At 37.7% G+C, this 24,449-nt stretch overlaps 1 pseudogene; it reads right to left on the reverse strand.

Annotated features, from left to right (window-relative positions):
* Nucleotides 1–320: 320 nt before the first annotated feature.
* LOC124928105 lies at nt 321–23,964 on the reverse strand (annotated as a pseudogene).
* Nucleotides 23,965–24,449: the final 485 nt, after the last annotated feature.

The raw sequence follows: 24,449 nt of genomic DNA on the forward strand, positions 1-24,449 counted from the left end.
GATAAAGACAAACATACATCAATTATAAAATATAAATTCATTCATATTTGTATTTTCTATCCCAAATCAAGTCGGGGAAAAGGAAATTAACCCACTGTTCAACTTTAATTTGACATGTAGAATAATTCTCACATGTCAAAATCAAAAACATCATCAACAACAATGAAACAACCCATAATAGTTTTGGCCATCCATCTGTAATCACTCAAGTACACAGTCAGGAACAAACAATCATAAGAAACAACAAACAGTTCATAATCTTTTCAATTGGGGGATGGAATGTAAGTTAAGATATCACTTTATGTTTCCCAGCTTCAGCTTCAGCTTTTTCTTGTTCTTGCTGCTGTTGAAGGATAAGGCCATCTTGGGTGGCGGCAGGGTCCAGATCCAGGGTCCAAATCCCAACAGAATTCTGGCAGATCATCAGTCCTTTCTCCACCTCTAATTCGCCAACAAGGAACATGATGTGAGAATCTCAACATTTCCTTCTTCAAAACCCAACAAATGGAACCCTTATCTGGGTTCCTCCCATACACAGTCCTGTAACCATTTACTTTCACCAGCGGACTCATGCAAACCCCATCTTATTCATCATAATCCATCATAACTTCCACCATCTCATATTGATGCCTAACTTCAGAGGGGGTCTCCCTGTTCCATTCCGATGACCAGTTCTTGTATATGGCCCATACCTCCCCGTTTTATTTTTTCTCTGCTCAATACATGAGAAAAGATGTTCACTTCTTCAACCACATCAATGTTTGATGTCCTAAATTTTCCACAAGATTTCGTAAAGCCAGATTCTATCCAATTCACTGACCCGAACTCCGCATCAGTTTTGGAGTTCATGTAACTGATTGCAACTTTAAACGGTGAGACTGAAATCACTTGATCAATCAGACTGTACAGACGTTGTTGTATTACTCCTGGCTGTTACAACGTTTACAAATAAATGGAAGATCTGCATTAATGAGGAAAACGGCAGATTTGCAATGATGAGAAAAACAAAATATTTGCAATAATGAGGAAAATAGAATATTTTCAATAAATTTCATTAAATTAGAAAATTAAGAGTTTTTTTTTATTTTAGTATAAATAAAGTGTATGTTGATCTCATTAGAGGAAGAAAAATAAGAGAGAGATAACAACTCTTGTAATCGTTTTTTTAAGATTTTATAGATATTTTCTCAAAGTTTTGTGAGTGATTCTATTTCTGGGCCAACATTTGGTATCAGAGCATCAGGTGAATGCCCAAAATCATCCGGTGGGATCAAATGTCGAAGGGTGCAGGATCATCAGGAGCGCAGCAAAACAATGGCATATTCCACTATCCGCTGCTAACACACACGAACTACATCAGTTGGGTGATTCGTGTACAGGCTATGATGGAGGACCAAGGAGTATGGGAGGCAGTCGAGTCAGTAGAAGGCACAGAGATTGACGTCCGACTTGATAAAAAGGCGAGATCACATCTTCTACAAGCACTTCCGGAGGATCTTCTAATGCAGGTGGCAAATAAGAAGACGGCGAAGGAAGTGTGGGATTGTCTCAAGACGAGGTTCGTCGGCGCAGACCGAGTGAAGAATGCACGATTACAGACATTGAAGAGTGAGTTTGATGGATGCATATGAACGATAGTGAGTCGCTCGATCAATATGCTGGTCGACTCACATCCATATCAGTCAGGTACTCAAGCCTTGGAGAAACACTAAATGATATTGCGATAGTAAAGAAGCTCTTCGACACCGTGCCAGAAAGGTTTATCAGTGTGGTAGCTGGCATCGAGCAGTTTTACAACCTCGAGACGTTAACATTTGAGGAAGCTGTTGGAAGGCTGAAGGTCTTCGAGGAGCGTACGCGCAAGAAAAACACAAACTTTGGAGGAAACGAAGGACAAGTGTTACTCACTCAGGAGGAGTGGAAGGCACGGTTTAAAAAGGACGAGAAAGACTCATTGAACCAGTGGAAAAAGGATTCCACATATAGTGGGACCCGTGGTCAAGGAGGTAGAACCCGAGGTAGAGGCCAAGGGAGAGGAGGTCGAGGAGCACCATCTCGGAAAGACAAAGAAGGTGGTTCAGGTGGTCGAGGAGCTCCTCGAGACAAGAGTCACATTCGTTGTTTTAATTGCAACGAGATGGGACATTACTCAACACAATGTCGAGCAAAGAAGAATGAGGTATCACACCTTACCCACGCAGACAACGTCGAACCAGCATTACTTATGGCAATCTCGGAGGAGATTCCTCCAATCAATGTTGTCATGCTGAATGAAATGAAGCTGACTCCAGAAATTTTAGAAGCTAAAAACGATGAGACATCAAGAGATGCTTGGTTCTTGGACAATGGCGCTAGCAATCACATGACTGGCGATAAAGAGAAGTTCTTTGAACTAGACGAGGCAGTCACTGGAAAGGTGAAGTTCGGAGATGGTTCCACGGTACAAATTTGTGGTAAAGGTTCTATCATGTTCGAATGCAAAAATGGCGACCAGTGGCTTCTCGAGGGAGTTTTTTTCATTCCTTCTTTAAAAAGTAATTTAGTGAGTCTCGGGCAACTTACCGAGACAGGTCACAGGGTGGTGATGGATGGAGAAGAGCTTGAAGTCTTCGCTAAGAACCCTTCATGCCTTATCATGAAAGTGAGACGAACGCAAAATCGACTGTATCAAATTTGCTTGAAATTAGCAAAAACGGTTTGTCTTTTAGCTAATCTTGAAGATCCAGCATGGTTATGGCACGCTCGTCTCGGTCATGTTAACTTCCAAGCACTAAAGTCCCTCATAAATAAGGGAATGGCTGCTGGTGTTCCAAAAATTTCTCCTCCAAAACAACTTTGTCGAACATTCCTAGTTGCAAAACAAACGAGACAACCGTTTGCGTTAGAAGCCAAGTTTCGAGCGAAAAAGCCACTCGAATTGTTGCACATTGACTTATGTGGGCCAATCACGCCATCAACCCCAGGAGGAAATCGATACTTCATGCTGATTGTTGATGATAATTCCAGGTGGACGTGGCTCCATATGTTGAAAACAAAGGACGAAGCATGCTCTTCGTTTAAGAAGACGAAGCAATTGGTCGAGAATGTGACCGAACTTCGAATCAAAGTCCTTCGTTCAGATAGAGGAGGTGAATTCTTCTCGAGGGAATTTAGAGAGATGTGTGAAGAAGCAGGGATCGAGCGACAATTCACAGCACCATACTCTCCTCAACAAAATGGTGTGGTGGAGAGGCGTAATCGAACAGTGATGGCCATGGCTAGGTCGTTGCTCAAAAGCATGGCAGTCCCGAGCAAGTATTGGGGGGAGGCAGTTCGTCATGCAGTCTATCTTCTCAACCGGGTTCCAACCAAAGCTGTTCGAGACAAAACTCCATTTGAGATGTGGACTGGAATGAAGCCACACCTAGCGCACCTTCGTGTTTTTGGGTGTACTGCGCATGCCAAGGTGACCACTCCCCATCTAAAAAAGTTAGACGACAGAAGTCAGTCGTTTGTCTATTTAGGCGTCGAAGAAGGAAGTAAGGCACACAGGTTGCTCGAACCACAAAATGACAAGATCCATGTGAGTCGTGACGTTGTGTTCGAAGAAAGTGCAGCATGGGATTGGCAAAATGAAAAGAGTGATCAACCCTTCAAAGTTTACGAAGAGGTTAATCACGAGCATGTTGGAATTCGAACGATCCCATTTGAGAGTGGATCGACAAGAGGACAGTATACTTCAGAAATGTTCCAAGAGGCTGTCTCGAATCCTCCACAGCTCGAGCAAGTGACTGAACAAACAGACCAAGGCGATGGTTTACTCACTCCATGGTCAGGTGGACACATTGGGAGTGATGAAGGACCTGTTCGATACAAGAACATGACCGATATCTTGGAAGAAACACCTCGAGTGACACTTGATTTTGAAGACTTGATGTTAGCACAGACGAAGGAACCTTCTTGCTACAATGAAGCGGTTGGACAACCACAATGGGAAGAAGCAATGACTAAAGAAATTGAAGCCATCGAGAAGAATGAGACGTGGTCTCTCGTCCCATTGCCAATCGGACACAAGGTAATTGGACTCAAATGGGTATTTAAGCTCAAGAAAAACTCAGATAGTGAGGTGATCCAGCACAAAGCTCGTTTAGTTGCAAAGGGATATGTGCAACGACAAGGCATTGACTTCGAAGAAACCTTCGCTCCAGTTGCTCGAATGGACACAATTCGAGTCATTCTTGCCTTGGCAGCCAATTGTGGTTGGAAAATTTATCATCTCGATGTAAAGTCAGCTTTTCTCAATGGAGAACTGGAAGAGGAAGTGTACGTAACTCAACCGGAAGGATTCAAGGCAATAGGGAAGGAGAATATGGTGCTTAAATTAAAAAAGGCATTGTATGGCCTAAGGCAAGCTCCTCGTGCGTGGAATCTAAAGTTGGAAAAAAGTTTGAAGAAAATGGGCTTCGAAAAGTGTACACAGGAGCAAGCGGTGTACACAAGAGGTAACGGTAATACCCGAATTATTGTTGGTATTTACGTGGATGATCTTATTTTAACAGGTGGAGATCCAAAGGGTGTCAAACTTTTCAAAAAGTAGATAATGGGGGAGTTCGAGATGAGTGATCTCGGATTGCTTTCATACTACCTTGGAATCGAGGTAGATCAGTTCGAAGGAGGTGTATCGATCAAGCAAACAACATATGCCAAAAAGGTGCTGAACCAATTTGGAATGCTTGATTGTAACTCAACAAAGGCACCAATGGAGCATAGGGCTCAACTCTATAAGGATCCCGAAGGACAACCGATTGATGCAACTGAATATCGAAGAGTCATTGGTTGTCTGCGATATCTCCTTCATACAAGGCCAGATCTTTCTTATGCTGTTGGTGTTGTCAGTAGATTCATGGAGAGGCCAACTGAGATACATCACAAGGCAGTGAAGCAGGTGCTTCGATACCTTCAAGGCACTATACACTTAGGTCTAGTGTTTCGAAAAGGAGGCGGTGACGAGGAAATAGTGGGTTACTCTGATAGTGATCTCGCAGGTGACCTAGATGACCGGAAAAGTACGGGGGGCATGGCGTTCTACATTAACGATAGTCTTGTTTCGTGGAACTCCCAGAAACAGAAAACAGTGGCATTATCCTCATGTGAAGCAGAGTTCATGGCTGCAGCAGCGGCAGCGTGTCAAGCACTTTGGTTGAAATCATTGTTGTTTGAACTAAGTGGTTCGAAACCTAAGGCAGTGAAGCTCTACGTTGACAACAAGTCTGCACTTGCACTCATGAAAAACCCAGTTTTTCATGGTCGTAGCAAACACATCGACACGAAATATCATTTCATTCGAGAGTGTGTTGAAGGAAGTCAAATCAAGGTAGAGTTTGTTCGAACGGATGAACAGAAGGCCGACATACTTACGAAAGCTTTGCCAGCATCAAAACTGGTGATGATGCGACACCTGATCGGTGTTCGTGATCTCGAACCACGCCAGGACTAAGGGGGAGAATGTTGTATTACTCCTGGCTGTTACAACGTTTACAAATAAATGGAAGATCTGCATTAATGAGAAAAACGGCAGATTTGCAATGATGAGGAAAACAAAATATTTGCAATAATGAGGAAAATAGAATATTTTCAATAAATTTCATTAAATTAGAAAATTAAGAGTTTTTTTATTTTAGTATAAATAAAGTGTATGTTGATCTCATTAGAGGAAGAAAAATAAGAGAGAGATAACAACTCTTGTAATCGTTTTTTTAAGATTTTATAGATATTTTCTCAAAGTTTTGTGAGTGATTCTATTTCTGGGCCAACAGACGTGGCATAGCATCTTCTTCATCGTAGATCGCCCATATCAGCTTCGCCTTAAAGCATTGATTAGACCTATCATTGTCAAAATTGTGAAAATCAGAGATAGGAACCTTCATGGGCATTGATTCCCTCCTCCTCACCACTGATTGAAGCTCCACTGTGCCAGAAATTGTGGCAGTGCTAGGCTGGTTAGAAACCACCACCTCTCCTCCTCCTCCTCGGTTCGTTCACTGAGGAAAGACAATATATTCCATGTTTCGATAGAAGCTTAAATGCCCCCATCTGCACCAACAGTTTTATTGTAATAAGGGTTAAGTAGACCACACATATACGTAAACTGTTTGATGAGCCTAGCCTTAACGGCAGATGATTTTAGACAAAAATTGCATAGAAATCAGTTTCCCCTTTGAATTTTGTCTCAGATGTAGCATAAACATCAAATGTAGCTTTCATTTCTTTTATACCCTCCAAGCTGGGACAAAGCATCTGAGCTCTCAAAGCATAGGTACATGCTCCATTGTAGTCTTTCTCAACACGGGGAAGATGCCTTAGAATTTATCCTAGGAGCGGAGATATATGGGCCATATACAAGAACTGGTCATCGGAATGGAACAGGGAGACCCCCTCTGAGGTTAGGCATCAATATGAGATAATGGAAATTATGATGGATTATGACGAAGAAGATGGGGTTTGCATGAGTCCACCGGTGAAACTAGATGGTTACAGGATTGTGAATGGGAGTAACCCAGATGAGGGTTCCATTTGTAGGGTTTTGAAGAAGTAAATGTTGAGATTCTCACATTGTGTTCCTTTCTGGCGAATTAGAGGTGCAGAGAAGACTGATGATCTGCGAGAATGCTGTTGGGATCTTGACCCAGCCGCAACCCAAGATGGCCTTATTCTTCAAAAGCAGCAAGAAGAAGAAGCTGAAGCTGAAGCTGAAACTAGAAAACTTAAAGTGATATCTTAACTTACACCCCACCCCCAAATAGTAGATTATAAACTGTTTGTTTTTTCTTATGATTGTTCCTGAGTGTACTTGAGAGATTTACAGATGGATAGCCAAAACTATTATAGGTTGGTTGTTTCTTTATTTGAAAACTGTTGTTTATTTGTTGTTTCTGACTGAGTTGTTTTGAGATCAAAGATTGAAATTAAGCTGCTCTTGAATTATCAACAGCCATACCCGGTCCAGGATCTGACTTTCCTCTTGCTGGATTGATCGTCTTCTTTTGTTATAAAATAAATAAATAAAATATTTAAATTATAATTTATTAATAAATTTTTTGATAAAGAAATTTGAGTATATCGTGTTTTAAAAAAATAGGTATAGACTTAGTGTTTAAAACATATTAAAAGAATATGTGTTTAATGCCGACCAATTTTTCGGTGATAATAACGTAATAGTATTACATCACAATATTAGATCTCTGAATTGTGATTGTCTTAGTACAAGATTACACTACAAAAATAGGATGTTTTCAAAAATGCTCTTTTCAAATGAAAAAGTATTAAAATAAGTAATTATGAACTAATTTAGTATTACACAAATCAAATATGTTATTCTTAAGTTACAAAATTTATAATTTATGTTGTCACTCTTTTTTATAAATATATTTATAAGTAAAAATATTTTGTTTCCACTTTCAACATATATTATTGAAAAATATTATTAATATTATAATATATATTACCACATTATTTGCATTGTAGATTTTATTTATGATTTTGTATTTTATAATTTATTTTATAATAATTATTATAATATAATTTATTAAGAATTTGCTTAATAATGACTTATTCATTTTTTTTTAACAAAAATTGTATTAACATTTATGTTGGTAAAAATATTTCTTAAAAATATTTAAAATTATTATTACAACATGATTTCAATAATTTATTAATTAATGTTTTTTATATTTTATTAATTTAATTAGCCATATATTCTACAACATTTTTGCAATAATTTCATATATCTTAATAATAAATATAGTAATTTTAAATGAACATATTTTACAATACATAACAATTATATATTTTAAATATTCTCACTTAATTTACAAACTTATCTTGCAAGACCATTTGCAATTAATAGGTATTTTTTAAATAATTTATATATTTAATTTACTTGATATATATTTTGTCATATATATAAAATTTATATCTTATATTTTAACAATAATTTTAGCCATTTAATAGCATGATTTGCAATAACTTTACAATGTATATTTAAGTTTCTTTTTAATTAGTTTATTAATAGTATTTGTTTAGTAATAACAAATATGTATTTTTTTAACAAGCTAGTGGAGATTGGCAAGTTAAAGTCGATAATCAACCTTATCACTCGTTCCTCATGCGATTGATAGTCAAGTTTGAGAGTGTCACTTTCATTCATGCTCCAAGGAGTCAAAATCGATTTGCTGATGCCCTTACTGCACTTGCGGCAATGACTCAAAATCCAGATGGAATCAAGATCAAGCCACTCAAGATACTACAAAGACGCAATTGAATTTATGTGAAGCTAGTGGTCGATAATGCTGATGTTTCAAGTAAACCTTGTTTTGAGCCCATCCAAACTTATATTGAAAAGGGAGCGTTGTGCCCTTTGTCAGTTTTCCACTAGTTATGTGGTTGTGGAAAGTTCTCTCTATCGAAGATTTTTCGATGGACAAAATATGCTTTGTGTAGATCATGTAGAATCTACCACCATCATAGAAGAAGTGCATGTTGGGAATTGCGGTTCTCATATGAATGACATGTCCATTGCTAAAAAAATCATTTGGCTAGGATAATTTTATCAAAATTTAGAACAAGATTGTATTGCGTTTATCAAGAAATGTCATTAATGAAAGATTTATGCCAATCTGAAACACACTCTTGCCTCTTTTCTCTATAACATGACCTCTCCATGGCCATTCTCCACATGGGGAATCAATATCATCGGAAAAATTCACCCCTACGCTTTCAATAGTCATGAGTTCATTCTAGTTGCTATCAATTATTTCACCAAGTGGGTTGATGCTTCTTCGTTCAAAGTCCTCAAATCCTCTCATATGGCAAAGTTTATTCGCATCAATATAATCAGTCGATATGGGGTTCTCCATTTGATGATTTATGATAACAGACTTCATTTTTAAGGCAAGGTGATCAGACTCTTAAAAGAGTTCAAGATTAAGCATCACAAGTCGTCAACATACCGACTGCAAACCAATGAAGCGGTCGAAGCTTCTAACAAGAATGTGCTCTCAATCTTGAAGAAAACCACACAAACATGTTGGGCCTTTGGGTCCAGCCCAATTAGGAATTTAATAAAACAAGCAAAATCTAAGAATTCTGCTCATTTTATCACTTCTAGAGAGAGAAGCCATTCTGCAAAGAAGAGAAGAAACAGAGGAGAAGAAACAGAGGAAGAAGAAGATAAGGAAGTAGTAGATCTCTTACATTTTCACCTTCAGGTTCCAATTTCTTGTTGTCTTATATGTAGACTAGCTTGAGTCTAAATGAAATTGGTTTTCTCTGTTTGTATGCCTCAACTTTGGGTTTAAAGTTGAGAAGAACATTTGTATCTGTTTCTTGCTTATAGTGAAATTTGCTGGTTGGCCCCGTGGTTTTTTACCCTCCAGGTTGAGAGGGTTTTCCACGTAAATCTGATGTTGTTTTGTTCTGTGTTTGATCTTCTGTTTTAGACTTGGATAACCTGTGCATTTACCCATCTCACATTGCTAGATTACAGTATAAAAGTAATCTTCATTTCAAAATTCCCAACAAGTGGTATCAGAGTTGTTAGGTTTATTTTGAAGAGTACTTTTGTAGGTTGAGATGGAAGGCAATAGCACAATGATCAGGTTGACAAATAATAACTGGCAGATTTGGAAATCCAAGATGGAGGATATCCTTTACTGTAAAGACTTGTATGAGCCGGTTGAAGAAGATAGTGCGAAGTCAAAAGATATGTCTGACAGTGATTGGACAAAATTGAACCGGAAAGCAGTCGACACAATTAGACAGTGGCTTGATGATAGCGTGTACCACCATGTAGCAAGTGAGAAGAGTGCACATGAGTTGTGGAAGAAGCTGGAGTCATTGTATGAGCAGAAAACAGCAGGTAACAAAGCGTTTCTGATTCGAAAGTTAGTAAATCTGAAATTCAGAGAAGGTGCTGGTATTGCTGAGAATTTAAATGAGTTCCAGAGCTTGATTAATCAATTGTCAGTGATGGAGATGACCTTAGAAGATGAGTTGCAAGCTTTATTGCTCTTGGGATCATTGCCCGACAGTTGGGAGACATTGGTTGTGACAGTCAATAATGCAGCTCCGAATGGTGTTCTTACTATGAGTATAGTTACTAGCATCTTGTTCAATGAGGAGACAAGAAGGAAGTCAACTAATACAAATAGTGCACAGGCCCTTGTCACAGAGAACAGGGGAAAAGCTGAATACCGACAACAATCAAGAGGCCATAGCAAGTCCAGAGGCAGATCAAAATCTAAGGGAAGACAATGTTATCACTGTGGTAAAGAAGGTCACATAAAGAAAAATTGTAGATCCTGGAAAAGACTTCAGAATGAAGACAAAAATCAGAAGCAGACGCCTTTGATTTCTTATGGGCTTCGGCGAGCTCTTCGAATGTAAGTTGTTGGTCGAGTAGTCGAGTCGCATCCTCATTTCGTTGAACCGCTATAGCCGGTGCAACATCTTCAACTCTTTGGATATGTTGGGCCAGGTCTGCATCCGCTTGTACCGTTTCCTTTTGAATCCGGACTTGCTCGTCCTCGGCATCTTGAATCTTTTGAGCCGCGATTTCATTCGTCTTTTCAAGTGCTTTGTCGGCTTGCAGATTTGCTGCTACCATCTCCGCCAGTTGTTCGGTGACCGCCTTTAGATCGGCTTCGGTCTTGGCATTCTTCTCCTCAAGCGATGCTATTTTTTCAAGTATGGATCCGGCCTGGACACCGGACTGAGACTGATTCCCTTCAATAGTATTCAGCCTTTGATCTGTTGTTATTAGGTGGAGATTTACCAAACCGACCTGTTGGTTGGTATGAGCAATATCGGTCTCCAACTTCTTAGTTACGGCCTCTAATGTCTTAGTTTTTTCAGTTGTTTTGCCGAACAGAAGATCAGTAAGACCGTATTTTTCCTCAACGGACGTAATCCGTTCAACCGTGGCTTCCAGCTGTTTATCGGTAGATTCAATTAACTCGATAGATTTTGCTGCGGTTTCCTTTATTTTCTTTTGCCACGTGGATTCATTGACAAATTCCTCGATAATGTCCTTGACCCTATCCTCTGTTACAGCCGGCACCGATGCATTGTCGGTTTGCGGAGATCCTAGCCGATTAGTGGGCGGTGTACCCATTTCGATTTCGGTGCTGTTGATTATGGGTTCCGGTGGAGGGGAAGTATGCTCGGTCTCGTTCGGATTCGGACCTCCATCATCCTCAAGATGAGATCTGGAGAAAAGTGACGCCTCTTTGTGAGCGGGTTCCGATTCTAACCGTGCCAGCTCATCGGTTAGTTCCTGTTCTTTAACCGTTAGCATGTCCAGCACTAAGCCTCGAACGGGGAATCCTCCGTCCCAGGGACATATTTTTCACAAAGATGAAGGATATGGTCAGAAAGCTCTATCAACCGTGCATGCGGTTCGACCATCCTTCCTCTTCGAAGAGCGGTCACCACGTCCTTGGCTCTTGTAAGTTTGAGCACCGCCGCTTCCATGTCAATCATCTTCTCATACCTTCGGTCATCGGGATGCTCCGGTAACATGTTAGCAAAGAGGGTTTCCTGCGGAATTAGAGCCCATTGAAAATAGACGTCGCTTGCAGCGTGAGCCTGAACGTGGAGTTGATCCAATATTTTGGAGACGAGATCCTCTCCCAGTTGCCGAATGTGTTCATCCGAGGATTCATTTCTTTCTGGTTGCCTGCCCGAACCGGTATCAATATCATCATTTCTGGCCGATTGTTCTTCGACCACCTTCTCTTTCCCTTTGCCAGACCGATCCGCCTCAGTGCTGTGTGAGAGAGTCCGGCTAGAGCTTGAAGCCGAGTTTTCTGGATTAAGTGTGTCGGTCTAAATACTAGCCGACCTAGTCGGTTACGAGGCTGCATTGCTTCCGGACTGTTCACCTATGAGAGAAGATTGAGCGGGAATGCGGTTATTTTTGTAACCGTTGATTAAGAGAGCGGTGTTTTAGTGTAACCGTTTTATTTATGAGGCGGTTATTTAACCGGTGATGAAGCGGTTAGCAATTTTAACCGGTTGAACATTAAACCGATATTTTAACTTTGTGAGCTTGAGCCGATTTTCGAACTTAATAATTTAACTGACCGTATGATTGAAAGACATAATTGATACTGATACAGAGATCGGTTTGAGATACGCAAAAAGGAAATGAAAATTACATAACAGACATTTTAGTGAGTTTGTCAATCGCCACTTCCTCGTTGAGGACATTCGAGGGGTTCATCGGGGTACCCGGTCCAAGATTTGGATGGTGTGTACGAAGAAGTCGACTTATGTGGGGAGCATAGCCGAAACCTTTCTTTCTCTCGACCATGGTCTTCAAATTATTGAAGATGACCGATGACAAATTGATGGGGATGTCGCTGACGATGTAGGTCATCATGTCGAAGACCTTCTTAGAGTAGTTCTGGTTCGGAGATTGACAGATGATCAATCGATTGACAATCTCGTGAAGGAGTTGGATGTGACGGGCGAGGCGGGTTTTCAGACCGTAGTTCTCCACCGATACTTCGGTTCCGGAGAACATTTCGGCATAGTCAACTACTGCACTCCCCACCCGGGATGGGAAATCGGAGAACCCTTCAGTGGACAGATTGAACATCCGGGAGAATCCACTTTCATGAAGAACAAAAATGTGGTTTTTCACGACGGAAGTAATGGCATCGCCGAACATGGCTGCATTGTTGAAGAATTCCATCACTTCTGGAATGAACATGGGTCCGGATTCTTCGAGAAAATCACGAAGGCCGGTATCGTTGAGGGATTCAAAGAGGATTTCCCTCACTTCAACATCCTCCATGTTGAGGACGGAGTCGAAATCAATGCATAGATAATTCCTTAGGATACGGTTAGACATTCTTTCAAATCTTGCTAAGAGAGAGAGAGCTTAAGAAATTATAAGTTGTTTGGAGGTATGTGGAATGATAGAGGGAGGTTCCTTATAAATATTTGAAATTGGAGGGAAAATAGGATCATTTAATGCTAATATTCTGTTTTTTCTTATTAATGTTGGGAATATTTATGTTTCCAAAACTCCTTGGGAAGGAGTTATTTTTGACCGGTTGCGGAGCTCGAGGTGGGGAATCTAGTTGGGAAGTAACTAGGTTTGTGTAGTTTCCCATGTAGTTGGAATTCAAAAGTTACTTTTCATTAATGAAAGTGGAGTTACAACAAACCGAAGGAAACACATAGATTAACCGAAAAGATCATAATGGAGTAGGATGACAATACAACCAGTACATACAACAAAATGACCGGTTGTAAGAAGGAGTGACTTAATTTCCGGAGGAGTTGAGATGTCGGTTCTTCTTCTTCCAGGCCTTCTCGAACCGCTCATAGAAGGAGTCGGCGATTTCCCTGGTCACAACTTGGGACTGGTTCAGCCCCTCGCCCGGACATAGCGGAACTCCGAGTTCCATGAGTAGGGAGCTGATTTGGGGAATGAAACCGGTATGACGAGTGGTGATCATCCAGATCAGGATGTCGAACAACACCCTAGACCAGTTGACCGGGGTATCGGTTATGATAGCGGTCATCATGTTGAAGATGGTGGTGCAGTAGGTGTTCTTGACATCCTTTCCCAGGATGGCTCGACCGATGATGTCATTGAGAATCTGGTATTCAGCCCTCAATGATGACCGAGCTCCGTGGTCATTGACCAGATGGTTCGATCGAGAGAAGTTCAGAGATATTTCGGCTTTTAGTTCGGACAGAACATTCAGATCGGTGAGACCTTGCTTTGGAAGGTCGAAACATCTAGCAAAGTCACACTCAGAAAAATCAAACACGGTTCCTCCAACCCTAGATTAAATGAGGGTATCAAAGTATGGAGTACCGCGGTAAACCCTTGTGTTGTGGAAGAATTCCTGAATGGTTTCAGGGAAGATGACCTGTTTGTCATCTAAGAAGGGTTTTAGACCGATGTTTTCAAGAGACTTGATCATTTTAAACATCTCATAATGCTCTGTCCATTGAGTGGAATCAAAATCAACTTGGAGAATGTTTTGGAACTGAGATATTTTTGTCTTAGTGAAATGATTTTTGATGTTTGTGGATATTTGGTTGATATTCATCTAACTTATATATTAGTTGAAGGATGATAGTATTATCCAGTAGGTAGCAGTTAATGTAGTCTATTGACCATAGGATAAAAGGATTTGCATGAATTAAGTATGTCTACAACCTAAGGTGTGAGTCATAGGCCTTGACGTGAGAGATATCATATCTTAACGTCTTTTAAGGTATGACTATTTTGCTTAGAAAAAGTATCTTTTCAAAACAGATACATCTAAACCCAGACAGTTGTTCCGCTTTTGTTAGGAGACTAAATAATCCAAAATATATTATATTCAAACCGGTCAGTTTTCAGTCATTGGTCCCGATGCGGTTAATTAGTGAATTCTTTAGTAAATTCACAGGGAGAGTCAAATACGTTTTCCTCATCTTTAGTAAATTCTTCACAGGGAGAGTCAAATACCTATTCCTAATTTTCCATGAGACATGTGAGTTCATTATCACTGTCACTGTGAGCCCATAAAGTTCCTCCATCATCGACTATCAGTTCTTTTTGAATTTCTTTTCCTTCACCGGTTTGTTGGTAGTTATTTCGGTGGTTTTGATCATCCGGTTTCCGGTCATCCCGTCTTGGTTTTCTACATTCCCACCTGAAATATCCCAAACAATTGCAATTATAGCATCTAACATTAGATTTATCACCGTAGTTATTGTTTGTCGGTTGGCTTCTCTTCATGAATCTGCCAAACTTCTGTGCAAGCATTGCCATAACATCCTCGGTGAACTGTTCAGCGGTTCTGATCGGTGCAGGAGCAACCGGTTCCATGGATGTGAATAAGGCCTTTGTAGAGGTTGAAGCTGAGACTTCATCTTCAATCCTAGATCTCATTTCAAACTCATATGCTTACAGAAGGTATTCCTGTCCAAACCGTTGATGATGTGGTTTCTAGCATGGTTGTCCAGATTATTTCTTCTCCTATCTTCTTTTGTCCATTCCTCCCTATCTTTATCAATATTTATCGGTCCTTCAGTCAGGATGAACTGCATCTCGTCATCCATGGTGATTAAGTGCAGGTGCATGCGTGCCTTCCAGTTGACGAAATCATCACCTTCTAGCATTGAAGGCTTATCGAGAGTCATGCTTGCTTGAGTATTGAAACTAACTACTCTGATACCAATTGTTAGGAATTAGGTCGCGGATGGCGGACCGGGGTCTGGCAGGTTTGCACTCAAAGGTTGGCGTTTAATCCGGTTAGAGATTAACACTGTGTTTCAATACTACAAAGGCTGTCACAAACCCTTGAACCGAGTTCAAGTGCGGAAGTGGTTTGTTTCAGACTGAAGCAACACGCACACGGGATGAGTAGGACCAGATTTGAATAAAGTCGGTTTGGAGATTAGGAGGTCGGTTTGAGGCTTAGTAAATTGATAAAAGTGATGTAAATCGGTTAGGGTGGTATGGGTCGGTTAGTATGGATCGGTTAGAATGTAAATCCGGCAGAAAGTAAAGAGCAAGACAGGTTTTTATGGATGTTCGGAGATAAAACTCCTACGTCACCCCTTCTTCTCGAAACCGCGAGAAGGATATTCACTAAGGAATACATACGCACAATCCGATCGAGACTTATTTGTTGCTCGATAACACTCGTACAATTCTCACCGAAATTGTAATCTCACTTCAAATGCACACTTAAGCTCTTTTAATTTAGAGAGATAAAGACCACTTATAACATGAGTTGGTGTAGCTCTTAAATGTTTTCTCTTGTAACTTGTAACTGCATTTACTCCTCTTCAGCTCCTTCTTTTATAGGTGAAATGTGCCAACGGTCACATTTCTTTTCCTTGAATCTGATTGGTTGAGCAGAGGTTCAGTGATTCAGACCTAGCGGTTTAGGCTTCTAGTGCGTAGGTCAAATCGTCTAGGTTTTTCTTTTACTTAATGTAGCACTATCGGTTGGACAGTTGTCGACACCTGGAATGTTGTGCCTCTGACTTATCCCAGAATGGAAAGATCTTCTTTAGGCGGTTTTCTGCATCCTGTAGAGTATCCTCAGACTTGTATGGATAGGGCAATGTTACAGTCTGTCTCTTTGGTATCATCTTCCGCAGTTACTCAAAGTGTTTGTTTGCACCGATTTGTAGATTGTACTTAGTTTGATGTTCTTGGCTTCTTTCTCTAAGTAGCTTCTTCATTAGTTTTCTGGATTGATGTATTTCGGTTTAGAATGTCTACCGGTTGTTTGAGTTAACCGGATGACTTTAGTTTTTTCATAGCTTCAGGTTTGTTCGGTTTTGGTTACATCTTTTGCCTTGTCTTCTAACCTGTCTTGTTTTCCTGATTGGTTAGGTTCTTGGCCAGTTGGGTTGCTTGATCGGTTGGATTACTTGACCGATCCTGATTCTTTAACCGTTCTTGCACAGGAAGTTTGTTTTTGTTAAGTTCTATTTAACCGGTCTAATTTTATCTAACAGAAGTGACTAGACAAAACAAAACGAAGTAGTGTCATTGACATAACAAATGTCGCAAGTCTATGTCAAAAGATGAATAAGTCCATTTATTTAGTTATATATTCCTTATACTATTTATTATATATATTCGCTTAGATAGACACTTCGAGCATAAACTGAAATATTCTGGAACTACAAAGATAGTTATTAAATCATTATCACCGCATAAAAGTATTGCTCCAAAGTATGTTTAATTGGTTACAATTCTCTTTTGATTTTGCGCTATTAATTTCACTATTATTAGTGAGCAATGATAGAATAATTCCATCATATTTATAGACCATTCTTTATTTTCTCGAAAATGGTGATCATCCTACCGGAACTGTTCACCCAGAAATACCCTAAACGGTGCCACAATATGTACTTGAAAATTTTGAGTTCCTACTCGACTCTAGCAAGATTGCGGCCATCAAATCCATGCCAGCACCCTGAAATGAGCGGGAGGTTCGGGAATTTTTGGACAAAATTCAATATATTAGTCGCTACATTAGTAAGCTCACTTCCAATTGTGATTCTCTCTTCAAGCTTTTGAAGAAGGGTCAAAAGTTGTCTGGAGTGATACTCATTAACATGTCCTCGAGAAGGTGAAGGCGTATTTGCAATCCCTTCCTATCCTCATGTCTCTGAGGCCAGGAGTTCTTTGATTCTTCACTTCACTATCACTGAGTCATCCATAGAGAGCATTCTAGCCCAGGAGAATAAAATCAAAGAAGATGTGCCAATCTACTACATCATAAAAAGGATGACCGATTATGAGTTAAATGACTCTTCTGAGACGCATGGCGAGGGAGTTCAACAAGAAGGTCAAGCCTAGGCATCTTGTTGTCGGAGATCTTGTTTTCAAGAAGACCTGAAAGTTGTAGGATCCTAGAGGGAAGTTCCAACAGCCATGGGAGGGACCTTTTGTCATCAAACATATCTTTTCAAGAGGAGTTGTGCATTTCACTTCTCTCGATGGAGATGAATGCTCATCCCCTTTTAATCTTGATACGCTCAAGAAATATTATGTTTGAAATGGAGAAAATGTCGTGTGTTTGATTTATTTTTATTTTCTTTCTAAAAAAATAAAGAAAAAAAGAGATGTAAGAGTAAAGGATAACAACACATTGTAATTGTTAGCATACCAATATCCAGTCAAGTTTGTCCTTTATACTAAACAACTTATATTTATTTTATATTTCATTTCAGGTCCTATAAAATGAGAATAGATCCCTAGGTTATAAACAAGAAATGAATAGTGTGGAAATCGATACTCTCCTCCCAACAAATTTCCCTTTTATATTTCCCATTGAAACAAAGTCATAATCACCATGAAATCAAAACCAACATACCTTTGGCGAAAGAAAGATCAATACTATCAAATTTCTTCACATTGAGGGACTCAAATGACTATTAAAGTGTTGATGAAGGCGATACCTGCAAATGCATTCACCCTTAGTTTTGAAATCATCATTTTGTGAAACAATTATTATTACTGAATACTAACGTTCTAGTCTGACTCTTTCTTAGAATTATTGGAGAATGAGATTAGGAGAAGTTATTTGAGAAAACCTACACCCACATGGATAAATGATTGTATCGTTAAATAATGTGGGCATTTTAAAACTATTCGTTCAAAATATAATCCTTCTGTTAAACAATCTACCTTGATACCCTGATAACATTATATGACAAAACATAATCTATTAATGGTGCTACAACAACTGTCCATCTGATCCAACAGACACAAGTTATATTTATCCATTGATTAAAAACTAACTTTTTTAACAATACTATGTAACCCCAGTTATGTTATAGGCCTTTCCATTGATATAATATAAGCATAATGGAAAAACATAATCTACTAATATTGCGACAACAACTGTCCATCTGATCCAACAGACACAAGTTATATTTATCCATTGGTTAAAAACTAACTTTTTTAACAATACTATGTAACCCCAGTTATGTTATAGGCCTTTCCATTGATATAATATAAGCACCAGTGGTAGAATAGTTTCCAAACATTCCATTCATTTTGGTGACTAGTACTCGTTTTCTGTACCCTGTATAAAACTGATTTTATAAATTTATACATATCAAAAAAAAAATACTCAATAAAGACAAGAAAGTACATTGACAGGTGATAGAAAATTAAAGGAATCCAATTAGAAACAACCAAAGAATCCTTGATCGGGCATAACGATTGGGGAATTCATAACACCCTTCCTAATAAAACCTATATTAAATGTCACCATAAACAAGTAAAATTACAAGGAATTCATCCACCTCTTCCTTTCTTGTGATTGTGATGATTCTCAATACCACTGTACCAGCAAATACCAAATTCATATATATCCAAATTCGTCAAACATGTGCATACAACAAAGAATAAATCATTTCTTGTAGAGACGAACAATGTTAAGAGATCCTTGAAAAAGATATGTATTCTTAGACGCTAATCTAATACCAGGACTATTGTTTGCTGTCTGATTATAAACAACCTCTGTCTCAGTTTAATTGAAAGATTTGTATGATTTATAAGCAGATGCAGAATTCAAACACACGATAATGGATATTGCTTCAGCCCTAATTTATTGGGATTCAAATTAGTTCAAGTTGTATCCCTGTAGCTAAATCAGAGTTATGTGACCACTTTCATCATCACACTATAATGCAGGCACGAATATTATTACACAAACAAACATATCAAGGGAAAACATATTATGACTTTGGAAATTAAAGGTTGCGAGCTAATCATATGGATTTTATACAAACTATATACATGTGAGTGCGCTTGTAAGTTGTAATTTGTATGGAGAGTACAAGAACTCACTCATAAAGATGGTTCAACTAAATAAGTCAAATATATATTCTAATTCATCCTTAAAACAAAGAAGTATAACCATTTCTCACTCATAAAGATGGTTTAATCATCTAGTGTAGTGATAACAACCTAGCATCAAAATCCAACTAAAAATCACTGAGAAATCTAAAACACTACAACAAATAGAAAAGTGATTATAGAAAAGAGATTATATATTGTAATTAGAAAAGAGAATTGAGGGTCCTAAATCAATATTGTAATTAAGAAACCATTTTTTGGAATATATATTTCGAATAGAAAAGTAACTTTGAAAAAAAAAGTGATTAGATAAAACGAAACGAAGTAGTGTCATTGACATAACATATGTCACAAGTCTTTGTCAAAAGATGAACAACTCCATTTATTAGCTTAGATAGACACTTCGAATATAAACTGAAATATTCTGGAACTACAAAGATAATTATTAAATCGTTAGCACCGCCTAAAAGCATTGCTCATAAAGTATGTTTAATTGGTTATAATTTTCTTTTGACTATGCGCTATTGATTTCACTATTATCCGTGAGTAATAATAGAATAATTCTATTATATTTATAGACCATTTTTTATTTTCTCGAAATGCACTACAACAAAACACACTTTCAACCACCTTTATATGCCAACGCTTATTAAGCGTGGGTAAAAATTAAAAAAATAAAACTTTTGGCAACCTTTATACTTTACAACCACCTTTATTTTTTTTTATATACAAACTTTGTTAAAATCCTTAAAACTTAAGTATTATAAATTTAATATTTTTTATGTTTTATTTTTAAACTTTATAAATATTTTATTTCACTATATTAAAATTTTAAAATAAAATTTAACTTAAAATTTTATTTACACTAAAATTTAATTCATAAATTTTAAAATTTTATAACATTATTAATTTTTTTTATTAACATCTGTCTTTTATTTAAGTATTTAAAATTAATTAAATTAAAAGTAAAAAATAAAATAAACCAAAAATAAATAAATTAAATATTATATTATATTTAATAATAAAATTTTAAATTATATATATTTTAAAACTAGAATCAGTTTTTAATTATCAAGTCTAACACATTTTCTTTCTACGCTGACCAATTCTTTCTAACCTAAAAAATCTTTCTGCCTGTGTTAATCAGACTATCATCCTTCTACTCTCTACAGCAATATTTCTGTGCTATCATCCTTCTACTCTCTGCAGCCAGATTGTCGTGCGCACGAGGTTAGTTACATTCTTCTTCAACCATTAGGGCTTGCCTTCATCTGCACTATCATCCCTTGACTCTCCGCAGCCAGATTGTCGCACCCACGAGGTTAGTTACATTCTTCTTCAACCATTAGGGCTTGCCTTCATCTTCACTATCATCCCTTGACTCTCCGCAGCCAGATTGTCGCACCCACGAGGTTAGTTACATTCTTCTCCGACCATTAGGGTTTTCCTTCATCTACGGGTCTTGAATGTCTTCTGAGTGATAAATGGTTCTACTTATCTGTTTTAAGGATGCAATGAGGTTTATATGCAATTTATTTAGGTCACTGGTTTTATTTTTCATGTCTGGCTCATAGATTTTCCCCTTGTTGTAGTGTTTTAGATTTCTCAGTGATTTTTAGTTGAATTTTGATGCTAGGTTGTTATCGCTGCACTAGATGATTAAACCATCTTTATGAGTGAGAAATGGTTATACTTTTTTGTTTTAAGGATGAATTAGAGTATACATTCAACTTATTTAGTTGAACCATCTTTATGAGTGAGGTGTTGTACTCTCCATACAAATTACAACTTACAAGCGCACTCACATGTATATAGTTTGTATAAAATCCAGATGATTAGCTCGCAACTTTTAATTTCCCAAGTCATAATATGTTTTCCCTTGATTTTTTTGTTTGTGTAATAATATTCGTGCCTGCATAAAAGTGTGATGATGAAAGTGGTCACATAATTCTGATTTAGCTACATGGATACAACTTGAACTAATTTGAATCCCAACAAATTAGGGCTGAAGCAATGTCCATTATCGTGTGTTTGGATTCTGCATTTGCCTTATAAATCATACAAAATAGTATATCTGTCTTTCAATTAAACTGAGACAGAGGTTGTTTATAATCAGACAGCAAACAAAAGAAGTCATGGTATTAGATTAGCGTCTAAGAATACATATCTTTTTCGAGGATCTCCTAACATTGTTCGTCTCTACAAGAAATGATTTATTTTTTGTTGTATGCACATGTTTGACGAATTTGGATATATATGAATTTGGTATTTGCTGGTATAGTGGTATTGAGAATCATCTCAAGAAAGGAAGAGGTGGATGAATTCCTTGTAATTTTACCTGTTTATGGTGACATTTAATATAGGTTTTATTAGGAAGGGTGTTATGAATTCCCCAATTGTTATGCCCGATCAAGGCTTCTTTGGTTGTTCCTAATTGGATTCCTTTAATTTTCTATCACCTGTCAATGTACTTTCTTGTCTTTATTGAGTATTTTTTTGTTTGATATGTATAAACTTATAAAATCAGTTTTATACAGGGTACAAAAAATGAGTATTAGTCACTAAAGTGAATGGAATGTTTGGAAACTATTCTACCACTGGTGCTTATATTATATCAATGGAAAGGCCTATAACATAACTAGGGTTACATAGTATTGTTAAAAAAGTTAGTTTTTAACCAATGGATAAATATAACTTGTGTCTATTGGATCAGATGGACAGTTGTTGTCGCACCATTAGTAGATTATGTTTTGTCATTATGCATATATTATATTAATGGAAATGCCTATAACATAACTGGGTTACATAGTATTGTTAAAAAAGTTAGTTTTTAACCAATGGATAAATATAACTTGTGTCTGTTGGATCAGATGGACAGTTGTTGTCGCACCATTAGTAGATTATGTTTTTCCATATAATGTTATCAGGGTTTATATCAAGGTAGATTGTTTAACAGAAGGATTATATTTTGAACGAATAGTTTTAAAATGCCCACATTAGTTAACGATACAATCATTTATCCATGTGGCTGTAGGTTTTCTCTAATAACTTATCCTAATCTTATTCTCCAATAATTCTAAGAAAGAGTCAGACTAGAAGGTTAGTATTCAGTAATAATAATTGTTTTACAAAATGATGATTTCAAAACTAAGGGTGAATGCATTTGCAGGTATCGCCTTCATCAACACTTGAATTGTCATTTGAGTCCCTCAATGTGAAGAAATTTGATAGTATTGATCATTCTTTCGCCAAAGGTATGTTGGTTTTGATTTCATGGTGATTATGACTTTGTTTCAATAAGAAATATAAAAGGGAACTTTGTAGGGAGGAGAGTATCCACATTATTCATTTCTTTCCTATAACCTAGAGATCTATTCTCATTTTATAGGACCTGAAATGAAATATAAAATAAATATAAGTTGTTTAGTATAAAGGACAAACTTGACTGGATATTGGTTTTCTAACAATTACAGTGTGTTGTTATCCTTTACTCTTACATCTCTTTGTGAAAATTTTCTTGTTATGATCCATATAGATTGCATTGACAGGATGGTGAATTCCATAGGCATGTCGGAGGAGATTTTCCCTCACTCAAGCACATAGTGAATCTATTTGATGAAAGTAGTCAAAGGTCACCCATTATGTTTACTTCAGATGATAGTGTAAATGAAGAATTTCATGAAACTTACAACATTAATGATATTGCTGAGTTGGATGATACTGGAATTGAAGATTTTGCAACATGGGGTTTTGAGAATGAAGATTCGAATGGGGAAGGCCCTATTTCCGGAGGTGATTATAAGGATGTCTTTCAAACCTTCTTAACTTATGTCATTTGGGTTAAATGTTTAAAATATTATAAAAATAAAGTATTTGGTTGATTATTTGAATGAATTAATTCATTGTGGGAAATATTTGTATTATTTCCAAATAACCTTTCATCAAACATGGCCCAGAATTATGTAATATCCTTTTGTCCTAGCATTGAAAAAGAGTAAAGGATGATTCTTTACAACAGTTCTGGTTGAATCTTGCAGGAGAATGAATCATCTATTTTTCAACCCTTATTGTGGAAGATAGAATAGAGAATGTGAGGAATATTTGTTTCTGAGTTTGAGACTTAATTTAAAACACAATGTCCGGGCGGGTCCTGATCATAGGAAGTATCAGAAGGTAGGTAGGCCTTAGAAGCTTATGGAAGAAATATTACAATTACCGTTCTCAATTTCGCTCCTAAGATAAATTCTAAGGCATCCTCCCCGTGTTGTTTTTTCTCTGCTCAGTACATGATAAAAGATGTTCACTTCTTCAACCACATCAATGTTTGATGTCCTAAAATTTTCACAAGATTTCGTAAAGCCAGATTCTATCAAATTCACCGACCCAAACTCTGAAACAGTTTTAGAGTTCATGTAACTGATTGCAATTTTAAAAGGTGAGACTGAATTCACTTGACGAATCAGACAGTACAGTCGTGGCATACCATCTTCTTCGTCGTAAATTGCCCATATCTGCTTTGCCTTGAAGCATTCCTCAGACCTTTCATTGTCAAAGTTGTGAAAATCAGAGTCAGGAACCGTCATGTCGCATTAATATCCTCCTCCTCACCACTGATTGAAGCTCCACTGTGCCAGAAATTGTGGCAGTACTAGGCTAGTTAGAAACCACCACCTCTCCTTCTCCTCCTTCTCCTCCTTCTTCTCCTTCTCAGTTCGTTCACTGAGCATGGACAATATATTCCATGCTTCCGATAGAAGCTTAAATGCCCTATCTGCCCCAACTGTTTTGTTGCAATAAGAGTTAAGTACACAACACATCTCCTTATACTGTTTGATGAGCCTAGCCTTAACGACAGATGGTTTTAGACCAAAAATTGCATAGAAATCAATTTCCCCTTTGAATTTTGTCTTAGATGCAACATACACATCAAATGTAGTTTTCATTTCTTTTATACCCTCAAAGCTTGGATAAAGAATTTGAGCTCTCAAAGCATAGCTACTTGCACCATTGTAGTCTTTCTCAACAAATCTTTTCGACCGCCATTGTAGCCTCTTCCTCTATCACCCTG

Source organism: Impatiens glandulifera, chromosome 1, assembly GCF_907164915.1.
Source record: "Impatiens glandulifera chromosome 1, dImpGla2.1, whole genome shotgun sequence".
NCBI classification, from domain to species: domain Eukaryota; kingdom Viridiplantae; phylum Streptophyta; class Magnoliopsida; order Ericales; family Balsaminaceae; genus Impatiens; species Impatiens glandulifera.